Here is a 25,008-nt window from a genome sequence, read left to right as displayed (position 1 = left end):
TCCAATGTTTTCAAGATTACTGGTGTACAAAATTGGCCAGACTTTGCAGTTTCTTCTTCAGTAAATCAGTGGAAGGTGGTGCAGATAATGGTAAAAATGTTCATAGTGTCCTGTGAGTTGTTGATGCTGCTTGTCTTTTTTGATTGACCCAGCCATACACAGAGGTGGTGCATACTTGGCTTGAGAAGAGTTAATGATGAAATACCAGGACAGTGCTCACAACGAAGCTCCTTCCCCTGCATTGTAGTTTCCCTCCTCAGGTATAGAGTGACATGATATTGGCAGAGGATGTGGAGATAATCACTTTGATCAGGCTGTTTGTGGTTTGAAGGCTCTTTTACCAGAATCCATTCATAGTGATAACTGTGTTCTCTGGTGGAACATGATGAGAACATTGTGTGAAGTGCATAGAAGTAGCTATTTGAGTATGTATGAAAATGTCAGGCAACCACTGTTACTCCTAAATTTCTGTGGAATTAAGTTTTCTGTGTGTGTTTGAAAATCCCAGAGGTTCAAGTTGGCTGTTTATATGTTGCAAGCGAAAAAGTTTTTGAGTAAACTGGGGCACTAGCATTAGTTCCCTGTTCACTGTGACAAGGAAGCTAGTATAAAAAGTAGTTTTGTGGTTTTGTTTGCAAAGAAGTGCTCATGGGATGAAAGCACTGCTTGCGATTATTCTGAGATTGATGGCGGGATTGCTAAACATCTAGAGTTTTAGTAAGGGGCTAGTCGGAGTAGTTATATAGTTGTAAAATTATTTGATATTTGATGAGAAATTTCTTTATTCATAGCACATGGGCCATCATAGTTGAAGCATAAAGATGGGCATGGTATGCGTATAATGTCCTGACAGTGATGTTCATAGAGACTTGTTGTATACTTTGATTCTTCATCTGTTTAACAGTAACATTAAGAAATGTATTAGTGGAGCAAGTAGCTGTGAAATTACTGGTGTATGACTGATAGTATGGACGTGATGCTGAATGGAAGTGTTTGTTTAGCTGTGGGTGTTTTCATAATTGCCATGTGAGGAAAAGCAATACTCGTGGTAGGCGAAAAGAGATACAGAGAGAAACACATTAATTGCGTGTAGCGTGTATCAGCAGCTGTTGGGCGGGGTATCAAGTAAGACGCAAGGTGAAACGAAAGAGGAAGTGGCCAAATATCGACAAGAGTTGGCACTGTTAGGGCGAGGTGAATACGCTATTGCGGTGCGAAAATTTTCGAAGAGAGAGGCGGTTTTAAAGAAAGCACAAGTGTCCTATGACTGCCCTCTTGTGTGTTTCTCTTTCAGTGACTATTTGGCATGTCTGCTTGCGCCATAGAATGCTACTGTATGTGCCCCAGGCCCCCATCTAGCGGCCGGAGCTGCAAGCGGTGTTTACATACAGTCTCGCCTGAGGCAATGGTCTCTGATTTCGGATGCAAAAAGCACTGGTAGCGCACAGAATAGTTGAGTGAGGAAAGGTTAGATCATGGCGGCCAAATAGGAGTAGAACTAGGTTCTTTGCAGAATGTCCGAGCTTAAGTAATTCTTCGATAAGTAAATCGCGAATGTGAAGAGTGTGTCGTATTCTCGTAGGGCGTGTTGACGGTCTCGTGGCATAAGTAGCGAGCGGTGATAGCTTGAAAGCAAGATCATACTTCACAGGATCATTTCTGTAGTATGTCTTCAACTCTCTCTAGTTCAAAGCTGGAGTAGACGCAACCACGATGATGAGTGGTAGCACTGTCCCTGAGCGTGAGGCATGCGACCGAGATTCATTGCATCTTGGTTGTAATCGATGATCGTTCACCACATTCTGAGGGATGTGGGAAGGGAGTAGCGCTTTTCGAGTGGTGGTTTTATTATAGATCAGAAGCATAAGTCATACTTTCGGTATCGTGACCCGCCGCGTTGCAGAAATGTTGTGGAAGGACTTTGATTGCGACATGTCATGAAAGCCTTGCGGAAGTTTCCCGAGTGGCACGGTGACGAGCCAGTTGATTTGTCCTGCTGCAAGTGCTAGGATTGGATGACAACGACGTACTTTGAGTTACAAGAATGAGTGAGCAGCACAAGCAGAGTGCAATTGATGACCATAAAAAGCTGACACACGACACAGTCTTGATAATGACCACTAATGCATGATGTACGAAACAATCAGGAGCAGCACGTTTGGCTAGAAAACATGAATTGAGTGATTTGCAAGGCACTGTTACCAGCAAGAAGGAATGCATGAAATTCGCAAATGAATAAGACTGGTTCAAATACTATCGACAGAAATTTTGTTTCTGTTGTCAGCTAGTATTAGTTGTGTGGGAGCAGGGGATATTTCCCTTGCACTACACATCTACATACACGTTGCGTCTGATGTGGCCTAGTTTCGCGTACAAAGAACTATCTAGTTGTCAGTTTTTTCAGTGAACGAGTGTGGTGGGGAGGAGAGAGAAATGGCGTGCAGTGTGTTAGACGATAGTGTAAAGAGAAAGAGAGCTATTTAATGTCTGAGTTGTATAAATGGCAGGAGACTAATCTGGAAATAGCATAAAGGAATTGTAATGTGAGTGGTGCTTGCGATAATGTATGGCAGGCAATATTGTGCAGAGGTGAAGGTGAATGCTTTGTATTGTGAAGAGTTGTTACATTTGTGTGTGTGTGAGGCACAAGAGGCATAATTGTGGAAACTCTTGGTGAACGCTTTCTATACCTCAGTGCTATATGGTTTAGTGTTTATTTGCACTTTAATTGCACAACAGCATATAAGCTGATATTTGGAAGTGAATGATGAATGATAGGCGTTGTAAGTAATACTGGTATGTGATTAGTAGATTGAGTTTTGAAACCCAAAATTATTTTTACTGCACAAGTTTGTGATTTGTGGGTATGGTGTGAGTGAGATTTGGGTTGAAGATGGTGGATAGTTGGTCAGGATGAGTATTTCAATTGTTTTCAAGAGAGTGGATAATAGTGGCACTGGATTGTTGCCATAATATGGCATTGGTTGTTTGTTCATAACAATGTACTCAGTTTTGTAGAAGATGTAGGTGGGAGGGAGACATTTGTTGAATATGACATAGATAGCTGGAAATGAATAGAGTAGCAATTTCCTGCTAGGTGTAGTTTGGGTATGATGTGATGTGCCTCAGTGAGATGTAAATCTTGAAATTGAAGGGTTGTTCCTAGGTACAGTCTTGGAAACTATGTATCTGCTGTTGACTCCAATGTTTTCAAGATTACTGGTGTACAAAATTGGCCAGACTTTGCAGTTTCTTCTTCAGTAAATCAGTGGAAGGTGGTGCAGATAATGGTAAAAATGTTCATAGTGTCCTGTGAGTTGTTGATGCTGCTTGTCTTTTTTGATTGACCCAGCCATACACAGAGGTGGTGCATACTTGGCTTGAGAAGAGTTAATGATGAAATACCAGGACAGTGCTCACAACGAAGCTCCTTCCCCTGCATTGTAGTTTCCCTCCTCAGGTATAGAGTGACATGATATTGGCAGAGGATGTGGAGATAATCACTTTGATCAGGCTGTTTGTGGTTTGAAGGCTCTTTTACCAGAATCCGTTCATAGTGATAACTGTGTTCTCTGGTGGAACATGATGAGAACATTGTGTGAAGTGCATAGAAGTAGCTATTTGAGTATGTATGAAAATGTCAGGCAACCACTGTTACTCCTAAATTTCTGTGGAATTAAGTTTTCTGTGTGTGTTTGAAAATCCCAGAGGTTCAAGTTGGCTGTTTATATGTTGCAAGCGAAAAAGTTTTTGAGTAAACTGGGGCACTAGCATTAGTTCCCTGTTCACTGTGACAAGGAAGCTAGTATAAAAAGTAGTTTTGTGGTTTTGTTTGCAAAGAAGTGCTCATGGGATGAAAGCACTGCTTGCGATTATTCTGAGATTGATGGCGGGATTGCTAAACATCTAGAGTTTTAGTAAGGGGCTAGTCGGAGTAGTTATATAGTTGTAAAATTATTTGATATTTGATGAGAAATTTCTTTATTCATAGCACATGGGCCATCATAGTTGAAGCATAAAGATGGGCATGGTATGCGTATAATGTCCTGACAGTGATGTTCATAGAGACTTGTTGTATACTTTGATTCTTCATCTGTTTAACAGTAACATTAAGAAATGTATTAGTGGAGCAAGTAGCTGTGAAATTACTGGTGTATGACTGATAGTATGGACGTGATGCTGAATGGAAGTGTTTGTTTAGCTGTGGGTGTTTTCATAATTGCCATGTGAGGAAAAGCAATACTCGTGGTAGGCGAAAAGAGATACAGAGAGAAACACATTAATTGCGTGTAGCGTGTATCAGCAGCTGTTGGGCGGGGTATCAAGTAAGACGCAAGGTGAAACGAAAGAGGAAGTGGCCAAATATCGACAAGAGTTGGCACTGTTAGGGCGAGGTGAATACGCTATTGCGGTGCGAAAATTTTCGAAGAGAGAGGCGGTTTTAAAGAAAGCACAAGTGTCCTATGACTGCCCTCTTGTGTGTTTCTCTTTCAGTGACTATTTGGCATGTCTGCTTGCGCCATAGAATGCTACTGTATGTGCCCCAGGCCCCCATCTAGCGGCCGGAGCTGCAAGCGGTGTTTACATACAGTCTCGCCTGAGGCAATGGTCTCTGATTTCGGATGCAAAAAGCACTGGTAGCGCACAGAATAGTTGAGTGAGGAAAGGTTAGATCATGGCGGCCAAATAGGAGTAGAACTAGGTTCTTTGCAGAATGTCCGAGCTTAAGTAATTCTTCGATAAGTAAATCGCGAATGTGAAGAGTGTGTCGTATTCTCGTAGGGCGTGTTGACGGTCTCGTGGCATAAGTAGCGAGCGGTGATAGCTTGCAAGCAAGATCATACTTCACAGGATCATTTCTGTAGTATGTCTTCAACTCTCTCTAGTTCAAAGCTGGAGTAGACGCAACCACGATGATGAGTGGTAGCACTGTCCCTGAGCGTGAGGCATGCGACCGAGATTCATTGCATCATGGTTGTAATCGATGATCGTTCACCACATTCTGAGGGATGTGGGAAGGGAGTAGCGCTTTCCGAGTGGTGGTTTTATTATAGATCAGAAGCATAAGTCATACTTTCGGTATCGTGACCCGCCGCGTTGCAGAAATGTTGTGGAAGGACTTTGATTGCGACATGTCATGAAAGCCTTGCGGAAGTTTCCCGAGTGGCACGGTGACGAGCCAGTTGATTTGTCCTGCTGCAAGTGCTAGGATTGGATGACAACGACGTACTTTGAGTTACAAGAATGAGTGAGCAGCACAAGCAGAGTGCAATTGATGACCATAAAAAGCTGACACACAACACAGTCTTGATAATGACCACTAATGCATGATGTACGAAACAATCAGGAGCAGCACGTTTGGCTAGAAAACATGAATTGAGTGATTTGCAAGGCACTGTTACCAGCAAGAAGGAATGCATGAATTTCGCAAATGAATAAGACTGGTTCAAATACTATCGACAGAAATTTTGTTTCTGTTGTCAGCTAGTATTAGTTGTGTGGGAGCAGGGGATATTTCCCTTGCACTACACATCTACATACACGTTGCGTCTGATGTGGCCTAGTTTCGCGTACAAAGAACTATCTAGTTGTCAGTTTTTTCAGTGAACGAGTGTGGTGGGGAGGAGAGAGATTAGTGTTAGATGCAGAGCACTGCGGGCAGTTGTGTGCCGAACGTTGTATGTCAAACGGTGGGTCGCCGACAGGAATTAGGCGTGCTGCCATCTGGCGGCAGGTGAGGTAATGAAGCAGCTTGGATGGTGACAGAAATGATGAAAATAGTTATGTAAAGAGTAATAGCGACCTCATTTGGCAGACACGTATTTCAGCGTTGGCAGTTAGTTTTGCGGTTTGTGCTTGCATAACACTGGAAGTCTGTTGACGGTAGAGAAGTGGACAAGAGGGAAAGAATTTTCCGCGTTCTCGCGCAGAAGTACTAGAGAAGCAGCCATAAGTATGGAAGTGAGTGCGTTGATCGGCACTCTGGTTTCCCTTCAAATCGAATAAATCTTTCGCCTTTTACTAAAGATTTCCGTGGAGGGGAACATTAAATGAGTCTGTAATGTATTTTTCGTAGTGCTCGGCTATTGCTGAGCCACAATCACAAGTAAAACGTAATGTAAGCAATAATGTGCGTAAATAGGAAGAGGTAGATTGTGTTGTGTGGAGTAGCGGAGCACGTTGGATCAGGTAGATGTTTTTGCTTGATTTGAAATTGTAACAGGCCATGTCGCAGTATAATGAAACAAGTACATTTGCCCTGAAATGGCGTGCAGTGTGTTAGACGATAGTGTAAAGAGAAAGAGAGCTATTTAATGTCTGAGTTGTATAAATGGCAGGAGACTAATCTGGAAATAGCATAAAGGAATTGTAATGTGAGTGGTGCTTGCGATAATGTATGGCAGGCAATATTGTGCAGAGGTGAAGGTGAATGCTTTGTATTGTGAAGAGTTGTTACATTTGTGTGTGTGTGTGTGAGGCACAAGAGGCATAATTGTGGAAACTCTTGGTGAACGCTTTCTATACCTCAGTGCTATATGGTTTAGTGTTTATTTGCACTTTAATTGCACAACAGCATATAAGCTGATATTTGGAAGTGAATGATGAATGATAGGCGTTGTAAGTAATACTGGTATGTGATTAGTAGATTGAGTTTTGAAACCCAAAATTATTTTTACTGCACAAGTTTGTGATTTGTGGGTATGGTGTGAGTGAGATTTGGGTTGAAGATGGTGGATAGTTGGTCAGGATGAGTATTTCAATTGTTTTCAAGAGAGTGGATAATAGTGGCACTGGATTGTTGCCATAATATGGCATTGGTTGTTTGTTCATAACAATGTACTCAGTTTTGTAGAAGATGTAGGTGGGAGGGAGACATTTGTTGAATATGACATAGATAGCTGGAAATGAATAGAGTAGCAATTTCCTGCTAGGTGTAGTTTGGGTATGATGTGATGTGCCTCAGTGAGATGTAAATCTTGAAATTGAAGGGTTGTTCCTAGGTACAGTCTTGGAAACTATGTATCTGCTGTTGACTCCAATGTTTTCAAGATTACTGGTGTACAAAATTGGCCAGACTTTGCAGTTTCTTCTTCAGTAAATCAGTGGAAGGTGGTGCAGATAATGGTAAAAATGTTCATAGTGTCCTGTGAGTTGTTGATGCTGCTTGTCTTTTTTGATTGACCCAGCCATACACAGAGGTGGTGCATACTTGGCTTGAGAAGAGTTAATGATGAAATACCAGGACAGTGCTCACAACGAAGCTCCTTCCCCTGCATTGTAGTTTCCCTCCTCAGGTATAGAGTGACATGATATTGGCAGAGGATGTGGAGATAATCACTTTGATCAGGCTGTTTGTGGTTTGAAGGCTCTTTTACCAGAATCCATTCATAGTGATAACTGTGTTCTCTGGTGGAACATGATGAGAACATTGTGTGAAGTGCATAGAAGTAGCTATTTGAGTATGTATGAAAATGTCAGGCAACCACTGTTACTCCTAAATTTCTGTGGAATTAAGTTTTCTGTGTGTGTTTGAAAATCCCAGAGGTTCAAGTTGGCTGTTTATATGTTGCAAGCGAAAAAGTTTTTGAGTAAACTGGGGCACTAGCATTAGTTCCCTGTTCACTGTGACAAGGAAGCTAGTATAAAAAGTAGTTTTGTGGTTTTGTTTGCAAAGAAGTGCTCATGGGATGAAAGCACTGCTTGCGATTATTCTGAGATTGATGGCGGGATTGCTAAACATCTAGAGTTTTAGTAAGGGGCTAGTCGGAGTAGTTATATAGTTGTAAAATTATTTGATATTTGATGAGAAATTTCTTTATTCATAGCACATGGGCCATCATAGTTGAAGCATAAAGATGGGCATGGTATGCGTATAATGTCCTGACAGTGATGTTCATAGAGACTTGTTGTATACTTTGATTCTTCATCTGTTTAACAGTAACATTAAGAAATGTATTAGTGGAGCAAGTAGCTGTGAAATTACTGGTGTATGACTGATAGTATGGACGTGATGCTGAATGGAAGTGTTTGTTTAGCTGTGGGTGTTTTCATAATTGCCATGTGAGGAAAAGCAATACTCGTGGTAGGCGAAAAGAGATACAGAGAGAAACACATTAATTGCGTGTAGCGTGTATCAGCAGCTGTTGGGCGGGGTATCAAGTAAGACGCAAGGTGAAACGAAAGAGGAAGTGGCCAAATATCGACAAGAGTTGGCACTGTTAGGGCGAGGTGAATACGCTATTGCGGTGCGAAAATTTTCGAAGAGAGAGGCGGTTTTAAAGAAAGCACAAGTGTCCTATGACTGCCCTCTTGTGTGTTTCTCTTTCAGTGACTATTTGGCATGTCTGCTTGCGCCATAGAATGCTACTGTATGTGCCCCAGGCCCCCATCTAGCGGCCGGAGCTGCAAGCGGTGTTTACATACAGTCTCGCCTGAGGCAATGGTCTCTGATTTCGGATGCAAAAAGCACTGGTAGCGCACGGAATAGTTGAGTGAGGAAAGGTTAGATCATGGCGGCCAAATAGGAGTAGAACTAGGTTCTTTGCAGAATGTCCGAGCTTAAGTAATTCTTCGATAAGTAAATCGCGAATGTGAAGAGTGTGTCGTATTCTCGTAGGGCGTGTTGACGGTCTCGTGGCATAAGTAGCGAGCGGTGATAGCTTGCAAGCAAGATCATACTTCACAGGATCATTTCTGTAGTATGTCTTCAACTCTCTCTAGTTCAAAGCTGGAGTAGACGCAACCACGATGATGAGTGGTAGCACTGTCCCTGAGCGTGAGGCATGCGACCGAGATTCATTGCATCTTGGTTGTAATCGATGATCGTTCACCACATTCTGAGGGATGTGGGAAGGGAGTAGCGCTTTCCGAGTGGTGGTTTTATTATAGATCAGAAGCATAAGTCATACTTTCGGTATCGTGACCCGCCGCGTTGCAGAAATGTTGTGGAAGGACTTTGATTGCGACATGTCATGAAAGCCTTGCGGAAGTTTCCCGAGTGGCACGGTGACGAGCCAGTTGATTTGTCCTGCTGCAAGTGCTAGGATTGGATGACAACGACGTACTTTGAGTTACAAGAATGAGTGAGCAGCACAAGCAGAGTGCAATTGATGACCATAAAAAGCTGACACACAACACAGTCTTGATAATGACCACTAATGCATGATGTACGAAACAATCAGGAGCAGCACGTTTGGCTAGAAAACATGAATTGAGTGATTTGCAAGGCACTGTTACCAGCAAGAAGGAATGCATGAATTTCGCAAATGAATAAGACTGGTTCAAATACTATCGACAGAAATTTTGTTTCTGTTGTCAGCTAGTATTAGTTGTGTGGGAGCAGGGGATATTTCCCTTGCACTACACATCTACATACACGTTGCGTCTGATGTGGCCTAGTTTCGCGTACAAAGAACTATCTAGTTGTCAGTTTTTTCAGTGAACGAGTGTGGTGGGGAGGAGAGAGATTAGTGTTAGATGCAGAGCACTGCGGGCAGTTGTGTGCCGAACGTTGTATGTCAAACGGTGGGTCGCCGACAGGAATTAGGCGTGCTGCCATCTGGCGGCAGGTGAGGTAATGAAGCAGCTTGGATGGTGACAGAAATGATGAAAATAGTTATGTAAAGAGTAATAGCGACCTCATTTGGCAGACACGTATTTCAGCGTTGGCAGTTAGTTTTGCGGTTTGTGCTTGCATAACACTGGAAGTCTGTTGACGGTAGAGAAGTGGACAAGAGGGAAAGAATTTTCCGCGTTCTCGCGCAGAAGTACTAGAGAAGCAGCCATAAGTATGGAAGTGAGTGCGTTGATCGGCACTCTGGTTTCCCTTCAAATCGAATAAATCTTTCGCCTTTTACTAAAGATTTCCGTGGAGGGGAACATTAAATGAGTCTGTAATGTATTTTTCGTAGTGCTCGGCTATTGCTGAGCCACAATCACAAGTAAAACGTAATGTAAGCAATAATGTGCGTAAATAGGAAGAGGTAGATTGTGTTGTGTGGAGTAGCGGAGCACGTTGGATCAGGTAGATGTTTTTGCTTGATTTGAAATTGTAACAGGCCATGTCGCAGTATAATGAAACAAGTACATTTGCCCTGAAATGGCGTGCAGTGTGTTAGACGATAGTGTAAAGAGAAAGAGAGCTATTTAATGTCTGAGTTGTATAAATGGCAGGAGACTAATCTGGAAATAGCATAAAGGAATTGTAATGTGAGTGGTGCTTGCGATAATGTATGGCAGGCAATATTGTGCAGAGGTGAAGGTGAATGCTTTGTATTGTGAAGAGTTGTTACATTTGTGTGTGTGTGAGGCACAAGAGGCATAATTGTGGAAACTCTTGGTGAACGCTTTCTATACCTCAGTGCTATATGGTTTAGTGTTTATTTGCACTTTAATTGCACAACAGCATATAAGCTGATATTTGGAAGTGAATGATGAATGATAGGCGTTGTAAGTAATACTGGTATGTGATTAGTAGATTGAGTTTTGAAACCCAAAATTATTTTTACTGCACAAGTTTGTGATTTGTGGGTATGGTGTGAGTGAGATTTGGGTTGAAGATGGTGGATAGTTGGTCAGGATGAGTATTTCAATTGTTTTCAAGAGAGTGGATAATAGTGGCACTGGATTGTTGCCATAATATGGCATTGGTTGTTTGTTCATAACAATGTACTCAGTTTTGTAGAAGATGTAGGTGGGAGGGAGACATTTGTTGAATATGACATAGATAGCTGGAAATGAATAGAGTAGCAATTTCCTGCTAGGTGTAGTTTGGGTATGATGTGATGTGCCTCAGTGAGATGTAAATCTTGAAATTGAAGGGTTGTTCCTAGGTACAGTCTTGGAAACTATGTATCTGCTGTTGACTCCAATGTTTTCAAGATTACTGGTGTACAAAATTGGCCAGACTTTGCAGTTTCTTCTTCAGTAAATCAGTGGAAGGTGGTGCAGATAATGGTAAAAATGTTCATAGTGTCCTGTGAGTTGTTGATGCTGCTTGTCTTTTTTGATTGACCCAGCCATACACAGAGGTGGTGCATACTTGGCTTGAGAAGAGTTAATGATGAAATACCAGGACAGTGCTCACAACGAAGCTCCTTCCCCTGCATTGTAGTTTCCCTCCTCAGGTATAGAGTGACATGATATTGGCAGAGGATGTGGAGATAATCACTTTGATCAGGCTGTTTGTGGTTTGAAGGCTCTTTTACCAGAATCCGTTCATAGTGATAACTGTGTTCTCTGGTGGAACATGATGAGAACATTGTGTGAAGTGCATAGAAGTAGCTATTTGAGTATGTATGAAAATGTCAGGCAACCACTGTTACTCCTAAATTTCTGTGGAATTAAGTTTTCTGTGTGTGTTTGAAAATCCCAGAGGTTCAAGTTGGCTGTTTATATGTTGCAAGCGAAAAAGTTTTTGAGTAAACTGGGGCACTAGCATTAGTTCCCTGTTCACTGTGACAAGGAAGCTAGTATAAAAAGTAGTTTTGTGGTTTTGTTTGCAAAGAAGTGCTCATGGGATGAAAGCACTGCTTGCGATTATTCTGAGATTGATGGCGGGATTGCTAAACATCTAGAGTTTTAGTAAGGGGCTAGTCGGAGTAGTTATATAGTTGTAAAATTATTTGATATTTGATGAGAAATTTCTTTATTCATAGCACATGGGCCATCATAGTTGAAGCATAAAGTTGGGCATGGTATGCGTATAATGTCCTGACAGTGATGTTCATAGAGACTTGTTGTATACTTTGATTCTTCATCTGTTTAACAGTAACATTAAGAAATGTATTAGTGGAGCAAGTAGCTGTGAAATTACTGGTGTATGACTGATAGTATGGACGTGATGCTGAATGGAAGTGTTTGTTTAGCTGTGGGTGTTTTCATAATTGCCATGTGAGGAAAAGCAATACTCGTGGTAGGCGAAAAGAGATACAGAGAGAAACACATTAATTGCGTGTAGCGTGTATCAGCAGCTGTTGGGCGGGGTATCAAGTAAGACGCAAGGTGAAACGAAAGAGGAAGTGGCCAAATATCGACAAGAGTTGGCACTGTTAGGGCGAGGTGAATACGCTATTGCGGTGCGAAAATTTTCGAAGAGAGAGGCGGTTTTAAAGAAAGCACAAGTGTCCTATGACTGCCCTCTTGTGTGTTTCTCTTTCAGTGACTATTTGGCATGTCTGCTTGCGCCATAGAATGCTACTGTATGTGCCCCAGGCCCCCATCTAGCGGCCGGAGCTGCAAGCGGTGTTTACATACAGTCTCGCCTGAGGCAATGGTCTCTGATTTCGGATGCAAAAAGCACTGGTAGCGCACAGAATAGTTGAGTGAGGAAAGGTTAGATCATGGCGGCCAAATAGGAGTAGAACTAGGTTCTTTGCAGAATGTCCGAGCTTAAGTAATTCTTCGATAAGTAAATCGCGAATGTGAAGAGTGTGTCGTATTCTCGTAGGGCGTGTTGACGGTCTCGTGGCATAAGTAGCGAGCGGTGATAGCTTGCAAGCAAGATCATACTTCACAGGATCATTTCTGTAGTATGTCTTCAACTCTCTCTAGTTCAAAGCTGGAGTAGACGCAACCACGATGATGAGTGGTAGCACTGTCCCTGAGCGTGAGGCATGCGACCGAGATTCATTGCATCTTGGTTGTAATCGATGATCGTTCACCACATTCTGAGGGATGTGGGAAGGGAGTAGCGCTTTCCGAGTGGTGGTTTTATTATAGATCAGAAGCATAAGTCATACTTTCGGTATCGTGACCCGCCGCGTTGCAGAAATGTTGTGGAAGGACTTTGATTGCGACATGTCATGAAAGCCTTGCGGAAGTTTCCCGAGTGGCACGGTGACGAGCCAGTTGATTTGTCCTGCTGCAAGTGCTAGGATTGGATGACAACGACGTACTTTGAGTTACAAGAATGAGTGAGCAGCACAAGCAGAGTGCAATTGATGACCATAAAAAGCTGACACACAACACAGTCTTGATAATGACCACTAATGCATGATGTACGAAACAATCAGGAGCAGCACGTTTGGCTAGAAAACATGAATTGAGTGATTTGCAAGGCACTGTTACCAGCAAGAAGGAATGCATGAATTTCGCAAATGAATAAGACTGGTTCAAATACTATCGACAGAAATTTTGTTTCTGTTGTCAGCTAGTATTAGTTGTGTGGGAGCAGGGGATATTTCCCTTGCACTACACATCTACATACACGTTGCGTCTGATGTGGCCTAGTTTCGCGTACAAAGAACTATCTAGTTGTCAGTTTTTTCAGTGAACGAGTGTGGTGGGGAGGAGAGAGATTAGTGTTAGATGCAGAGCACTGCGGGCAGTTGTGTGCCGAACGTTGTATGTCAAACGGTGGGTCGCCGACAGGAATTAGGCGTGCTGCCATCTGGCGGCAGGTGAGGTAATGAAGCAGCTTGGATGGTGACAGAAATGATGAAAATAGTTATGTAAAGAGTAATAGCGACCTCATTTGGCAGACACGTATTTCAGCGTTGGCAGTTAGTTTTGCGGTTTGTGCTTGCATAACACTGGAAGTCTGTTGACGGTAGAGAAGTGGACAAGAGGGAAAGAATTTTCCGCGTTCTCGCGCAGAAGTACTAGAGAAGCAGCCATAAGTATGGAAGTGAGTGCGTTGATCGGCACTCTGGTTTCCCTTCAAATCGAATAAATCTTTCGCCTTTTACTAAAGATTTCCGTGGAGGGGAACATTAAATGAGTCTGTAATGTATTTTTCGTAGTGCTCGGCTATTGCTGAGCCACAATCACAAGTAAAACGTAATGTAAGCAATAATGTGCGTAAATAGGAAGAGGTAGATTGTGTTGTGTGGAGTAGCGGAGCACGTTGGATCAGGTAGATGTTTTTGCTTGATTTGAAATTGTAACAGGCCATGTCGCAGTATAATGAAACAAGTACATTTGCCCTGAAATGGCGTGCAGTGTGTTAGACGATAGTGTAAAGAGAAAGAGAGCTATTTAATGTCTGAGTTGTATAAATGGCAGGAGACTAATCTGGAAATAGCATAAAGGAATTGTAATGTGAGTGGTGCTTGCGATAATGTATGGCAGGCAATATTGTGCAGAGGTGAAGGTGAATGCTTTGTATTGTGAAGAGTTGTTACATTTGTGTGTGTGTGAGGCACAAGAGGCATAATTGTGGAAACTCTTGGTGAACGCTTTCTATACCTCAGTGCTATATGGTTTAGTGTTTATTTGCACTTTAATTGCACAACAGCATATAAGCTGATATTTGGAAGTGAATGATGAATGATAGGCGTTGTAAGTAATACTGGTATGTGATTAGTAGATTGAGTTTTGAAACCCAAAATTATTTTTACTGCACAAGTTTGTGATTTGTGGGTATGGTGTGAGTGAGATTTGGGTTGAAGATGGTGGATAGTTGGTCAGGATGAGTATTTCAATTGTTTTCAAGAGAGTGGATAATAGTGGCACTGGATTGTTGCCATAATATGGCATTGGTTGTTTGTTCATAACAATGTACTCAGTTTTGTAGAAGATGTAGGTGGGAGGGAGACATTTGTTGAATATGACATAGATAGCTGGAAATGAATAGAGTAGCAATTTCCTGCTAGGTGTAGTTTGGGTATGATGTGATGTGCCTCAGTGAGATGTAAATCTTGAAATTGAAGGGTTGTTCCTAGGTACAGTCTTGGAAACTATGTATCTGCTGTTGACTCCAATGTTTTCAAGATTACTGGTGTACAAAATTGGCCAGACTTTGCAGTTTCTTCTTCAGTAAATCAGTGGAAGGTGGTGCAGATAATGGTAAAAATGTTCATAGTGTCCTGTGAGTTGTTGATGCTGCTTGTCTTTTTTGATTGACCCAGCCATACACAGAGGTGGTGCATACTTGGCTTGAGAAGAGTTAATGATGAAATACCAGGACAGTGCTCACAACGAAGCTCCTTCCCCTGCATTGTAGTTTCCCTCCTCAGGTATAGAGTGACATGATATTGGCAGAGGATGTGGAGATAATCACTTTGATCAGGCTGTTTGTGGTTTGAAGGCTCTTTTACCAGAATCCGTTCATAGTGATAACTGTGTTCTCTGGTGGAACATGATGAGAACATTGTGTGAAGTGCATAGAAGTAGCTATTTGAGTATGTATGAAAATGTCAGGCAACCACTGTTACTCCTAAATTTCTGTGGAATTAAGTTTTCTGTGTGTGTTTGAAAATCCCAGAGGTTCAAGTTGGCTGTTTATATGTTGCAAGCGAAAAAGTTTTTGAGTAAACTGGGGCACTAGCATTAGTTCCCTGTTCACTGTGACAAGGAAGCTAGTATAAAAAGTAGTTTTGTGGTTTTGTTTGCAAAGAAGTGCTCATGGGATGAAAGCACTGCTTGCGATTATTCTGAGATTGATGGCGGGATTGCTAAACATCTAGAGTTTTAGTAAGGGGCTAGTCGGAGTAGTTATATAGTTGTAAAATTATTTGATATTTGATGAGAAATTTCTTTATTCATAGCACATGGGCCATCATAGTTGAAGCATAAAGATGGGCATGGTATGCGTATAATGTCCTGACAGTGATGTTCATAGAGACTTGTTGTATACTTTGATTCTTCATCTGTTTAACAGTAACATTAAGAAATGTATTAGTGGAGCAAGTAGCTGTGAAATTACTGGTGTATGACTGATAGTATGGACGTGATGCTGAATGGAAGTGTTTGTTTAGCTGTGGGTGTTTTCATAATTGCCATGTGAGGAAAAGCAATACTCGTGGTAGGCGAAAAGAGATACAGAGAGAAACACATTAATTGCGTGTAGCGTGTATCAGCAGCTGTTGGGCGGGGTATCAAGTAAGACGCAAGGTGAAACGAAAGAGGAAGTGGCCAAATATCGACAAGAGTTGGCACTGTTAGGGCGAGGTGAATACGCTATTGCGGTGCGAAAATTTTCGAAGAGAGAGGCGGTTTTAAAGAAAGCACAAGTGTCCTATGACTGCCCTCTTGTGTGTTTCTCTTTCAGTGACTATTTGGCATGTCTGCTTGCGCCATAGAATGCTACTGTATGTGCCCCAGGCCCCCATCTAGCGGCCGGAGCTGCAAGCGGTGTTTACATACAGTCTCGCCTGAGGCAATGGTCTCTGATTTCGGATGCAAAAAGCACTGGTAGCGCACAGAATAGTTGAGTGAGGAAAGGTTAGATCATGGCGGCCAAATAGGAGTAGAACTAGGTTCTTTGCAGAATGTCCGAGCTTAAGTAATTCTTCGATAAGTAAATCGCGAATGTGAAGAGTGTGTCGTATTCTCGTAGGGCGTGTTGACGGTCTCGTGGCATAAGTAGCGAGCGGTGATAGCTTGCAAGCAAGATCATACTTCACAGGATCATTTCTGTAGTATGTCTTCAACTCTCTCTAGTTCAAAGCTGGAGTAGACGCAACCACGATGATGAGTGGTAGCACTGTCCCTGAGCGTGAGGCATGCGACCGAGATTCATTGCATCATGGTTGTAATCGATGATCGTTCACCACATTCTGAGGGATGTGGGAAGGGAGTAGCGCTTTCCGAGTGGTGGTTTTATTATAGATCAGAAGCATAAGTCATACTTTCGGTATCGTGACCCGCCGCGTTGCAGAAATGTTGTGGAAGGACTTTGATTGCGACATGTCATGAAAGCCTTGCGGAAGTTTCCCGAGTGGCACGGTGACGAGCCAGTTGATTTGTCCTGCTGCAAGTGCTAGGATTGGATGACAACGACGTACTTTGAGTTACAAGAATGAGTGAGCAGCACAAGCAGAGTGCAATTGATGACCATAAAAAGCTGACACACAACACAGTCTTGATAATGACCACTAATGCATGATGTACGAAACAATCAGGAGCAGCACGTTTGGCTAGAAAACATGAATTGAGTGATTTGCAAGGCACTGTTACCAGCAAGAAGGAATGCATGAATTTCGCAAATGAATAAGACTGGTTCAAATACTATCGACAGAAATTTTGTTTCTGTTGTCAGCTAGTATTAGTTGTGTGGGAGCAGGGGATATTTCCCTTGCACTACACATCTACATACACGTTGCGTCTGATGTGGCCTAGTTTCGCGTACAAAGAACTATCTAGTTGTCAGTTTTTTCAGTGAACGAGTGTGGTGGGGAGGAGAGAGATTAGTGTTAGATGCAGAGCACTGCGGGCAGTTGTGTGCCGAACGTTGTATGTCAAACGGTGGGTCGCCGACAGGAATTAGGCGTGCTGCCATCTGGCGGCAGGTGAGGTAATGAAGCAGCTTGGATGGTGACAGAAATGATGAAAATAGTTATGTAAAGAGTAATAGCGACCTCATTTGGCAGACACGTATTTCAGCGTTGGCAGTTAGTTTTGCGGTTTGTGCTTGCATAACACTGGAAGTCTGTTGACGGTAGAGAAGTGGACAAGAGGGAAAGAATTTTCCGCGTTCTCGCGCAGAAGTACTAGAGAAGCAGCCATAAGTATGGAAGTGAGTGCGTTGATCGGCACTCTGGTTTCCCTTCAAATCGAATAAATCTTTCGCCTTTTACTAAAGATTTCCGTGGAGGGGAACATTAAATGAGTCTGTAATGTATTTTTCGTAGTGCTCGGCTATTGCTGAGCCACAATCACAAGTAAAACGTAATGTAAGCAATAATGTGCGTAAATAGGAAGAGGTAGATTGTGTTGTGTGGAGTAGCGGAGCACGTTGGATCAGGTAGATGTTTTTGCTTGATTTGAAATTGTAACAGGCCATGTCGCAGTATAATGAAACAAGTACATTTGCCCTGAAATGGCGTGCAGTGTGTTAGACGATAGTGTAAAGAGAAAGAGAGCTATTTAATGTCTGAGTTGTATAAATGGCAGGAGACTAATCTGGAAATAGCATAAAGGAATTGTAATGTGAGTGGTGCTTGCGATAATGTATGGCAGGCAATATTGTGCAGAGGTGAAGGTGAATGCTTTGTATTGTGAAGAGTTGTTACATTTGTGTGTGTGTGAGGCACAAGAGGCATAATTGTGGAAACTCTTGGTGAACGCTTTCTATACCTCAGTGCTATATGGTTTAGTGTTTATTTGCACTTTAATTGCACAACAGCATATAAGCTGATATTTGGAAGTGAATGATGAATGATAGGCGTTGTAAGTAATACTGGTATGTGATTAGTAGATTGAGTTTTGAAACCCAAAATTATTTTTACTGCACAAGTTTGTGATTTGTGGGTATGGTGTGAGTGAGATTTGGGTTGAAGATGGTGGATAGTTGGTCAGGATGAGTATTTCAATTGTTTTCAAGAGAGTGGATAATAGTGGCACTGGATTGTTGCCATAATATGGCATTGGTTGTTTGTTCATAACAATGTACTCAGTTTTGTAGAAGATGTAGGTGGGAGGGAGACATTTGTTGAATATGACATAGATAGCTGGAAATGAATAGAGTAGCAATTTCCTGCTAGGTGTAGTTTGGGTATGATGTGATGTGCCTCAGTGAGATGTAAATCTTGAAATTGAAGGGTTGTTCCTAGGTACAGTCTTGGAAACTATGTATCTGCTGTTGACTCCAATGTTTTCAAGATTACTGGTGTACAAAATTGGCCAGACTTTGCAGTTTCTTCTTCAGTAAATCAGTGGAAGGTGGTGCAGATAATGGTAAAAATGTTCATAGTGTCCTGTGAGTTGTTGATGCTGCTTGTCTTTTTTGATTGACCCAGCCATACACAGAGGTGGTGCATACTTGGCTTGAGAAGAGTTAATGATGAAATACCAGGACAGTGCTCACAACGAAGCTCCTTCCCCTGCATTGTAGTTTCCCTCCTCAGGTATAGAGTGACATGATATTGGCAGAGGATGTGGAGATAATCACTTTGATCAGGCTGTTTGTGGTTTGAAGGCTCTTTTACCAGAATCCATTCATAGTGATAACTGTGTTCTCTGGTGGAACATGATGAGAACATTGTGTGAAGTGCATAGAAGTAGCTATTTGAGTATGTATGAAAATGTCAGGCAACCACTGTTACTCCTAAATTTCTGTGGAATTAAGTTTTCTGTGTGTGTTTGAAAATCCCAGAGGTTCAAGTTGGCTGTTTATATGTTGCAAGCGAAAAAGTTTTTGAGTAAACTGGGGCACTAGCATTAGTTCCCTGTTCACTGTGACAAGGAAGCTAGTATAAAAAGTAGTTTTGTGGTTTTGTTTGCAAAGAAGTGCTCATGGGATGAAAGCACTGCTTGCGATTATTCTGAGATTGATGGCGGGATTGCTAAACATCTAGAGTTTTAGTAAGGGGCTAGTCGGAGTAGTTATATAGTTGTAAAATTATTTGATATTTGATGAGAAATTTCTTTATTCATAGCACATGGGCCATCATAGTTGAAGCATAAAGATGGGCATGGTATGCGTATAATGTCCTGACAGTGATGTTCATAGAGACTTGTTGTATACTTTGATTCTTCATCTGTTTAACAGTAACATTAAGAAATGTATTAGTGGAGCAAGTAGCTGTGAAATTACTGGTGTATGACTGATAGTATGGACGTGATGCTGAATGGAAGTGTTTGTTTAGCTGTGGGTGTTTTCATAATTGCCATGTGAGGAAAAGCAATACTCGTGGTAGGCGAAAAGAGATACAGAGAGAAACACATTAATTGCGTGTAGCGTGTATCAGCAGCTGTTGGGCGAGGTATCAAGTAAGACGCAAGGTGAAACGAAAGAGGAAGTGGCCAAATATCGACAAGAGTTGGCACTGTTAGGGCGAGGTGAATACGCTATTGCGGTGCGAAAATTTTCGAAGAGAGAGGCGGTTTTAAAGAAAGCACAAGTGTCCTATGACTGCCCTCTTGTGTGTTTCTCTTTCAGTGACTATTTGGCATGTCTGCTTGCGCCATAGAATGCTACTGTATGTGCCCCAGGCCCCCATCTAGCGGCCGGAGCTGCAAGCGGTGTTTACATACAGTCTCGCCTGAGGCAATGGTCTCTGATTTCGGATGCAAAAAGCACTGGTAGCGCACAGAATAGTTGAGTGAGGAAAGGTTAGATCATGGCGGCCAAATAGGAGTAGAACTAGGTTCTTTGCAGAATGTCCGAGCTTAAGTAATTCTTCGATAAGTAAATCGCGAATGTGAAGAGTGTGTCGTATTCTCGTAGGGCGTGTTGACGGTCTCGTGGCATAAGTAGCGAGCGGTGATAGCTTGCAAGCAAGATCATACTTCACAGGATCATTTCTGTAGTATGTCTTCAACTCTCTCTAGTTCAAAGCTGGAGTAGACGCAACCACGATGATGAGTGGGAGCACTGTCCCTGAGCGTGAGGCATGCGACCGAGATTCATTGCATCTTGGTTGTAATCGATGATCGTTCACCACATTCTGAGGGATGTGGGAAGGGAGTAGCGCTTTCCGAGTGGTGGTTTTATTATAGATCAGAAGCATAAGTCATACTTTCGGTATCGTGACCCGCCGCGTTGCAGAAATGTTGTGGAAGGACTTTGATTGCGACATGTCATGAAAGCCTTGCGGAAGTTTCCCGAGTGGCACGGTGACGAGCCAGTTGATTTGTCCTGCTGCAAGTGCTAGGATTGGATGACAACGACGTACTTTGAGTTACAAGAATGAGTGAGCAGCACAAGCAGAGTGCAATTGATGACCATAAAAAGCTGACACACAACACAGTCTTGATAATGACCACTAATGCATGATGTACGAAACAATCAGGAGCAGCACGTTTGGCTAGAAAACATGAATTGAGTGATTTGCAAGGCACTGTTACCAGCAAGAAGGAATGCATGAATTTCGCAAATGAATAAGACTGGTTCAAATACTATCGACAGAAATTTTGTTTCTGTTGTCAGCTAGTATTAGTTGTGTGGGAGCAGGGGATATTTCCCTTGCACTACACATCTACATACACGTTGCGTCTGATGTGGCCTAGTTTCGCGTACAAAGAACTATCTAGTTGTCAGTTTTTTCAGTGAACGAGTGTGGTGGGGAGGAGAGAGATTAGTGTTAGATGCAGAGCACTGCGGGCAGTTGTGTGCCGAACGTTGTATGTCAAACGGTGGGTCGCCGACAGGAATTAGGCGTGCTGCCATCTGGCGGCAGGTGAGGTAATGAAGCAGCTTGGATGGTGACAGAAATGATGAAAATAGTTATGTAAAGAGTAATAGCGACCTCATTTGGCAGACACGTATTTCAGCGTTGGCAGTTAGTTTTGCGGTTTGTGCTTGCATAACACTGGAAGTCTGTTGACGGTAGAGAAGTGGACAAGAGGGAAAGAATTTTCCGCGTTCTCGCGCAGAAGTACTAGAGAAGCAGCCATAAGTATGGAAGTGAGTGCGTTGATCGGCACTCTGGTTTCCCTTCAAATCGAATAAATCTTTCGCCTTTTACTAAAGATTTCCGTGGAGGGGAACATTAAATGAGTCTGTAATGTATTTTTCGTAGTGCTCGGCTATTGCTGAGCCACAATCACAAGTAAAACGTAATGTAAGCAATAATGTGCGTAAATAGGAAGAGGTAGATTGTGTTGTGTGGAGTAGCGGAGCACGTTGGATCAGGTAGATGTTTTTGCTTGATTTGAAATTGTAACAGGCCATGTCGCAGTATAATGAAACAAGTACATTTGCCCTGAAATGGCGTGCAGTGTGTTAGACGATAGTGTAAAGAGAAAGAGAGCTATTTAATGTCTGAGTTGTATAAATGGCAGGAGACTAATCTGGAAATAGCATAAAGGAATTGTAATGTGAGTGGTGCTTGCGATAATGTATGGCAGGCAATATTGTGCAGAGGTGAAGGTGAATGCTTTGTATTGTGAAGAGTTGTTACATTTGTGTGTGTGTGAGGCACAAGAGGCATAATTGTGGAAACTCTTGGTGAACGCTTTCTATACCTCAGTGCTATATGGTTTAGTGTTTATTTGCACTTTAATTGCACAACAGCATATAAGCTGATATTTGGAAGTGAATGATGAATGATAGGCGTTGTAAGTAATACTGGTATGTGATTAGTAGATTGAGTTTTGAAACCCAAAATTATTTTTACTGCACAAGTTTGTGATTTGTGGGTATGGTGTGAGTGAGATTTGGGTTGAAGATGGTGGATAGTTGGTCAGGATGAGTATTTCAATTGTTTTCAAGAGAGTGGATAATAGTGGCACTGGATTGTTGCCATAATATGGCATTGGTTGTTTGTTCATAACAATGTACTCAGTTTTGTAGAAGATGTAGGTGGGAGGGAGACATTTGTTGAATATGACATAGATAGCTGGAAATGAATAGAGTAGCAATTTCCTGCTAGGTGTAGTTTGGGTATGATGTGATGTGCCTCAGTGAGATGTAAATCTTGAAATTGAAGGGTTGTTCCTAGGTACAGTCTTGGAAACTATGTATCTGCTGTTGACTCCAATGTTTTCAAGATTACTGGTGTACAAAATTGGCCAGACTTTGCAGTTTCTTCTTCAGTAAATCAGTGGAAGGTGGTGCAGATAATGGTAAAAATGTTCATAGTGTCCTGTGAGTTGTTGATGCTGCTTGTCTTTTTTGATTGACCCAGCCATACACAGAGGTGGTGCATACTTGGCTTGAGAAGAGTTAATGATGAAATACCAGGACAGTGCTCACAACGAAGCTCCTTCCCCTGCATTGTAGTTTCCCTCCTCAGGTATAGAGTGACATGATATTGGCAGAGGATGTGGAGATAATCACTTTGATCAGGCTGTTTGTGGTTTGAAGGCTCTTTTACCAGAATCCATTCATAGTGATAACTGTGTTCTCTGGTGGAACATGATGAGAACATTGTGTGAAGTGCATAGAAGTAGCTATTTGAGTATGTATGAAAATGTCAGGCAACCACTGTTACTCCTAAATTTCTGTGGAATTAAGTTTTCTGTGTGTGTTTGAAAATCCCAGAGGTTCAAGTTGGCTGTTTATATGTTGCAAGCGAAAAAGTTTTTGAGTAAACTGGGGCACTAGCATTAGTTCCCTGTTCACTGTGACAAGGAAGCTAGTATAAAAAGTAGTTTTGTGGTTTTGTTTGCAAAGAAGTGCTCATGGGATGAAAGCACTGCTTGCGATTATTCTGAGATTGATGGCGGGATTGCTAAACATCTAGAGTTTTAGTAAGGGGCTAGTCGGAGTAGTTATATAGTTGTAAAATTATTTGATATTTGATGAGAAATTTCTTTATTCATAGCACATGGGCCATCATAGTTGAAGCATAAAGATGGGCATGGTATGCGTATAATGTCCTGACAGTGATGTTCATAGAGACTTGTTGTATACTTTGATTCTTCATCTGTTTAACAGTAACATTAAGAAATGTATTAGTGGAGCAAGTAGCTGTGAAATTACTGGTGTATGACTGATAGTATGGACGTGATGCTGAATGGAAGTGTTTGTTTAGCTGTGGGTGTTTTCATAATTGCCATGTGAGGAAAAGCAATACTCGTGGTAGGCGAAAAGAGATACAGAGAGAAACACATTAATTGCGTGTAGCGTGTATCAGCAGCTGTTGGGCGAGGTATCAAGTAAGACGCAAGGTGAAACGAAAGAGGAAGTGGCCAAATATCGACAAGAGTTGGCACTGTTAGGGCGAGGTGAATACGCTATTGCGGTGCGAAAATTTTCGAAGAGAGAGGCGGTTTTAAAGAAAGCACAAGTGTCCTATGACTGCCCTCTTGTGTGTTTCTCTTTCAGTGACTATTTGGCATGTCTGCTTGCGCCATAGAATGCTACTGTATGTGCCCCAGGCCCCCATCTAGCGGCCGGAGCTGCAAGCGGTGTTTACATACAGTCTCGCCTGAGGCAATGGTCTCTGATTTCGGATGCAAAAAGCACTGGTAGCGCACAGAATAGTTGAGTGAGGAAAGGTTAGATCATGGCGGCCAAATAGGAGTAGAACTAGGTTCTTTGCAGAATGTCCGAGCTTAAGTAATTCTTCGATAAGTAAATCGCGAATGTGAAGAGTGTGTCGTATTCTCGTAGGGCGTGTTGACGGTCTCGTGGCATAAGTAGCGAGCGGTGATAGCTTGCAAGCAAGATCATACTTCACAGGATCATTTCTGTAGTATGTCTTCAACTCTCTCTAGTTCAAAGCTGGAGTAGACGCAACCACGATGATGAGTGGGAGCACTGTCCCTGAGCGTGAGGCATGCGACCGAGATTCATTGCATCTTGGTTGTAATCGATGATCGTTCACCACATTCTGAGGGATGTGGGAAGGGAGTAGCGCTTTCCGAGTGGTGGTTTTATTATAGATCAGAAGCATAAGTCATACTTTCGGTATCGTGACCCGCCGCGTTGCAGAAATGTTGTGGAAGGACTTTGATTGCGACATGTCATGAAAGCCTTGCGGAAGTTTCCCGAGTGGCACGGTGACGAGCCAGTTGATTTGTCCTGCTGCAAGTGCTAGGATTGGATGACAACGACGTACTTTGAGTTACAAGAATGAGTGAGCAGCACAAGCAGAGTGCAATTGATGACCATAAAAAGCTGACACACAACACAGTCTTGATAATGACCACTAATGCATGATGTACGAAACAATCAGGAGCAGCACGTTTGGCTAGAAAACATGAATTGAGTGATTTGCAAGGCACTGTTACCAGCAAGAAGGAATGCATGAATTTCGCAAATGAATAAGACTGGTTCAAATACTATCGACAGAAATTTTGTTTCTGTTGTCAGCTAGTATTAGTTGTGTGGGAGCAGGGGATATTTCCCTTGCACTACACATCTACATACACGTTGCGTCTGATGTGGCCTAGTTTCGCGTACAAAGAACTATCTAGTTGTCAGTTTTTTCAGTGAACGAGTGTGGTGGGGAGGAGAGAGATTAGTGTTAGATGCAGAGCACTGCGGGCAGTTGTGTGCCGAACGTTGTATGTCAAACGGTGGGTCGCCGACAGGAATTAGGCGTGCTGCCATCTGGCGGCAGGTGAGGTAATGAAGCAGCTTGGATGGTGACAGAAATGATGAAAATAGTTATGTAAAGAGTAATAGCGACCTCATTTGGCAGACACGTATTTCAGCGTTGGCAGTTAGTTTTGCGG

The 25,008-nt window shown here is 42.4% G+C and overlaps 12 non-coding genes across 12 annotated transcripts; all 12 read left to right on the top strand.

Moving 5' to 3' along the window:
• Positions 1-1,634: 1,634 nt before the first annotated feature.
• LOC126356984 (small nucleolar RNA U3) lies at positions 1,635-1,841 on the top strand. Its single transcript, XR_007565983.1, has one exon. It is a non-coding gene; the product is annotated as a small nucleolar RNA U3 (small nucleolar RNA).
• A 2,993-nt stretch (positions 1,842-4,834) lies between these two features.
• LOC126356955 (small nucleolar RNA U3) lies at positions 4,835-5,041 on the top strand. The gene has a single exon (XR_007565958.1). It is a non-coding gene; the product is annotated as a small nucleolar RNA U3 (small nucleolar RNA).
• A 936-nt stretch (positions 5,042-5,977) lies between these two features.
• Positions 5,978-6,096, top strand: LOC126357081 (U5 spliceosomal RNA). Its single transcript, XR_007566069.1, has one exon. It is a non-coding gene; the product is annotated as a U5 spliceosomal RNA (small nuclear RNA).
• A 2,573-nt stretch (positions 6,097-8,669) lies between these two features.
• LOC126356881 (small nucleolar RNA U3) lies at positions 8,670-8,876 on the top strand. The gene has a single exon (XR_007565893.1). It is a non-coding gene; the product is annotated as a small nucleolar RNA U3 (small nucleolar RNA).
• Positions 8,877-9,812: 936 nt separating this feature from the next.
• LOC126357080 (U5 spliceosomal RNA) lies at positions 9,813-9,931 on the top strand. Its single transcript, XR_007566068.1, has one exon. It is a non-coding gene; the product is annotated as a U5 spliceosomal RNA (small nuclear RNA).
• A 2,569-nt stretch (positions 9,932-12,500) lies between these two features.
• Positions 12,501-12,707, top strand: LOC126356880 (small nucleolar RNA U3). The gene has a single exon (XR_007565892.1). It is a non-coding gene; the product is annotated as a small nucleolar RNA U3 (small nucleolar RNA).
• Positions 12,708-13,643: 936 nt separating this feature from the next.
• LOC126357079 (U5 spliceosomal RNA) lies at positions 13,644-13,762 on the top strand. Its single transcript, XR_007566067.1, has one exon. It is a non-coding gene; the product is annotated as a U5 spliceosomal RNA (small nuclear RNA).
• A 2,569-nt stretch (positions 13,763-16,331) lies between these two features.
• LOC126356954 (small nucleolar RNA U3) lies at positions 16,332-16,538 on the top strand. Its single transcript, XR_007565957.1, has one exon. It is a non-coding gene; the product is annotated as a small nucleolar RNA U3 (small nucleolar RNA).
• Positions 16,539-17,474: 936 nt separating this feature from the next.
• On the top strand, positions 17,475-17,593 carry LOC126357078 (U5 spliceosomal RNA). The gene has a single exon (XR_007566066.1). It is a non-coding gene; the product is annotated as a U5 spliceosomal RNA (small nuclear RNA).
• Positions 17,594-20,162: 2,569 nt separating this feature from the next.
• Positions 20,163-20,369, top strand: LOC126356937 (small nucleolar RNA U3). The gene has a single exon (XR_007565942.1). It is a non-coding gene; the product is annotated as a small nucleolar RNA U3 (small nucleolar RNA).
• A 936-nt stretch (positions 20,370-21,305) lies between these two features.
• LOC126357077 (U5 spliceosomal RNA) lies at positions 21,306-21,424 on the top strand. Its single transcript, XR_007566065.1, has one exon. It is a non-coding gene; the product is annotated as a U5 spliceosomal RNA (small nuclear RNA).
• A 2,569-nt stretch (positions 21,425-23,993) lies between these two features.
• LOC126356936 (small nucleolar RNA U3) lies at positions 23,994-24,200 on the top strand. Its single transcript, XR_007565941.1, has one exon. It is a non-coding gene; the product is annotated as a small nucleolar RNA U3 (small nucleolar RNA).
• Positions 24,201-25,008: the final 808 nt, after the last annotated feature.

Source organism: Schistocerca gregaria, chromosome 3 (assembly GCF_023897955.1).
Source record: "Schistocerca gregaria isolate iqSchGreg1 chromosome 3, iqSchGreg1.2, whole genome shotgun sequence".
Taxonomy (NCBI): domain Eukaryota; kingdom Metazoa; phylum Arthropoda; class Insecta; order Orthoptera; family Acrididae; genus Schistocerca; species Schistocerca gregaria.
Note: the sequence above shows the minus strand (reverse complement) of the source record. Positions and strands in the feature narration are given on the sequence as shown.